Raw genomic sequence first — 3,984 nt, 5'->3', positions numbered from 1 at the left:
GACTGCATAGATCTACGGCCTACCTCTTAAACCTCCGTCTCCTTCACTTCCTTGTCTGCAAAGAGGGGAGAAGTAGGGTCTGCAGCAAGCCTCCCAGGCAAATGCTAAAGGCCTAAGCACCACCACCTCTCAAAATGTAAGTTAAAATGCCATTCACATGGGTCCCACTCCAAGGTGTCTGTGGAAAGAGTGGGCGATAGAACACAGCCCCCCAAGGTGGGCCTGCGCAGGCGGAAGCCAGCCACCCACAAGCCAGGCAAGGAGGCTGCCGGGGGGCCTAACCCTGCTGCGCTTGGATCTCAAACCCGTGGCCCCCAGGACTGGGGAGAAGCCATCTCTGGCGAAGCCACCTGTTCCGGGCTCTTGTGACAGCACCCCTAGGAAGCTCACGTGGGCACTGTGAGAAAATGCCCTCTCTATGCTGTCAGAGCAATCGAGGGAATGGGTGTAAAAGCGAACACATCTTGGTGGCAAACCAGAGACGCCAAAGGCGCCGGAGGTCATCATTCTTGGTGTCTCCTGCTGTGGCCGTTCGCCCACTTGTGCCACTGCGGACGGACGACTGTTCCTGCCACACGCATTCTCCCTACAGAAGCTAGAAGCCTTCATGGGAAAGCATGCGGGAAGCCCGCTGCACATTGTTTCATAATCCTGTTCCTGAAGGGGAAGGGTCTCCCCAGAAGGTTGGCTGCCGGCTGTGGCTCCCCACTCCTCCCTCTCACTCTCCCTCAATTCCCGAGGCCTCCACGTCTGCCTGCCTCACCGCCTCACTCCGCCTGCCCCCTGGTTAAACTTAGGCCCTCATCTCCCTTCCCCGCATCCTGCACACGGCCCCTCGTCAACTGCGAATAGTATTCCTACACTGGGGAGTCCAAGGCGGGGCAGGGTGGAGCGACCACCGTGTGCTCCGCGTGGGCAGGCGAGGAGCAGCAGGTGGCCCGAGCTTCAGAGTTCCCCTGGGGCGGCTTCCTTCCTTCCCGGCCTCCCAGACAAGGACTGGCGGGTATCCCGAGTTTTGTCTTAATCATTCTGCTGTTTTTCTTCATAGTTTCCCTACTTGTCATATTTCATTGAATTTAAGCCTCCAACACCGTGAGATGCAATGTTATTTTACACCAAAAAGGAAAGAGGTATTGATTGCTAAATCTGTGGGCCATATAAGGTGCATCTCCATTTGGGAGAGTTTAAAATATGGAAAAAAGTATAACTCAGCAAACATCCTGAGCAGTGTGGTGTTTTACTTTGTCTCATTTGGAGCTTCACATAAATGGAATCATACTGGATTAAGGTCTTCCAGTCACCTCTTCTTTTCGTCTCTCTCTCTCTCTCTCTCTCTCTCTCTCTCTCTCTCTCTCTCTCTCTCTTATTTCTGTACTGTGTACTGAACTCTAAACACTTGCACTAAGTTGCATTCCCCAGCCCTTGTTTTATTCTTATTTTGAAACAGGGTCTTCCTAAATTGCCCAGACAGGGCTTAAACTTGTGATCCTCCTGCCTCATCATCTCGGAATGGTAGGATTACAAGTGTGTGCTCCCACAGCCCAGGAACATTTTTTAAATTCCACATGGATGCATGTGGCAGTGGTTTGCTCCTTTTCACTGCTCTGTAATATTCCACTGCAGAAGTCTGCCATATGTTATATATTTGTGCTATTGTCCTTGGATATTAGACTGTCTCTGTAGTTTTAGAGATCTAAACTGTTTTATGCATAAACTCGCACATGTCTTCTGGTACATACAGTCTTTTAAGGACTCAAAAAATAAAAATCAGGTTCACAGAATATGTACACGCATAAATACAAAAATACATTGAAATATTTTTCCAAAGTGATTGTGCAAGTGAATTTTCCCATTACATGGACCACAGTTAGCCTCTATGTAAGAAATTCCATGTGAGTGCTAGGACTGTGCCCTTGTATTCACTGTTCCCTGGAGTTGTGTAGCTATCTCAGCAGTGTTAGGAAATGCCTCATCTTCCACACTGCGCCTTCCTCTCTCTGTCTCTGTCTATCTTTGTCTCTGTCTCTGTCTTAGTTACTCTTCTCTCTTTGCTGGGACAAATACCCGACACTCAAAATGAAGGAAGGAAAGGTCAGTTAGTGGAGGTTTCAGTCCATACTCAGCTGGCTCCAAGGCAGAGCAGCACAGGGCAGAGGACAACCTTTCATGGTGGAGGCAAAGAGCAAGAGCACAAGGGAGGGGTAGCAGCAGCTCAAGCAGCTGGCTTCTCTTCCCACCTTACATTGAATGCAAATTACCTGCCCCAGGGAGGGGCAGCATCTACACCCACAGTAATCAATCACAAACTCCTGAAGCTGCCCCAAGACTGCATGAGGCTTTGGGGGGACCCTAGACACAAACCATAACAGTCTCTGTACTTGAGATTGACTTATTCTATTATTGTTTTTCTTTCTTTCTTTCTTTCTTTTTTATTTTTTGGGCGGAACGGGGGATTGGACTCAGGCCCTTGCGCTTGCCAGGCAAGCCCTTATTCTACTGAGCCATCTCCCTGTCTATTATTGTTCTAGGATGTTGTTTCTATTCTATTACAACAGTTTTGTTTGAAAGTTTGATTAAAAACTCACCCCAAACAATGACTGGGCCTGGTGTTTTGTGGGAACATTTAAAGTATTTTTTTTTTTTGTTTTGTTTTGTTTTTAGGGAAGGGTCTAGAGGGTGTTCAGGGTGTCACTACTAGATTGGACTGGTAGTCATCCGCCTGTTTACAGCCTCCCAAGAGTCGGGATTACAGGCACCCGCCACTATGCCTGGTCTCAATTGCTGTCTCAGGGTGCCCCAGGGGCGGTGCTGGCACGGCAGGGATTGAAACCCCGGCCCCAGCACCTGCTTGCAGGTGCTTTAATCTGCTGAGCTATTTGGCTGGCCCCATTTTAAGTATTAATACACTTACTTGAGGCAAACGATACTGAGGTTTTCTATTTCTTCAGTACGTTATCAGCTTGAATTTTACTAGGCATTTATTTATGTGTTCTGAGTTTTCAAATTAATTAACATTACATTAGTCATTCAAAATATTTAATTTTGACTGCATCTGCATTCTCTTTTTAAAGAACTCTATCCGATGTACCAAAGAATCGTTTGCGCTTGGCCGGTCTTCTCTGCGGCATGTTTTCTGTGTCGCTGACTCCTCTCCGCTGTTCCTTTCCCTCTGCTTCCCTTAGGTTTACCCCTGCGATCTCCTCAACAGCTTATGAAATTGGATGCGAATCACTTCTGGCTCCAGCAGCCCATTTTCCGGGAGGGCCTGGCAAGCGCAGCCTGCAGTGAGAAAGGGCACAGTCACGCTGCGGAGGCCCCGCCTGCTGTCCCCGGGCGCCGGGCTCCGGCTGCGTTTTGCGGGCTGAGTGTGCAACATGCGCCTTGCACTTAAAGCGCGGCCTGAGGAGCTGGGGTCCTGCCTCGCGCAGGCCGAGCGTGGTGGCCTCGGCGGGGCTCTCCGTGAGTTCTCTGTCCCTCAGTCTGGATGCTCATTTCTTCTCCAACCAGCCCTGCTCCTGGCTGAGCGACTTTCTCCGCTGTGCTCCTGCTTCACATTCTTGCTAAACCTATGGAGCTTCCCAGAGGGTTGAGCCTCCAGTGCAGAGGCCCGGGTGTGCAAGTGCTGCGTGGGAGGGCGTCACAGCCCCAGGCGGTTCCTGCATCTATGGCTCAGTGCGGCCCTCCTCCGCCCTGTGTGGGGGTGCAGAGCGACCTCGGCGGGCGGGGTGCAGGAGCCGGCTCTGGGGTCCTGGCCGGAGGGGCCTCTCCTCCGTTCCCTCTGGCCTTGCTGCCTCCTGCTTTGATGCTTTGCTCCTTTCCGGAGGAGGCAGGGGCATCAGAAAAGCCCTGCCCTCCACTGTGTCCCGTGGTCGCGTGTGACTCGCCCCAGTGATCCCACTAGAGGGGTCTGGCAGCAGGGGGCGCCCCCAGCCCCCTCTGCCCACCGAGGACCCTGCGCAACTCCATAGTGGGAGGGATTCTGCG

Source organism: Octodon degus, unplaced genomic scaffold, assembly GCF_000260255.1.
Source record: "Octodon degus isolate 3935 unplaced genomic scaffold, OctDeg1.0 scaffold00140, whole genome shotgun sequence".
Lineage (NCBI taxonomy): Eukaryota > Metazoa > Chordata > Mammalia > Rodentia > Octodontidae > Octodon > Octodon degus.
Note: the sequence above shows the minus strand (reverse complement) of the source record.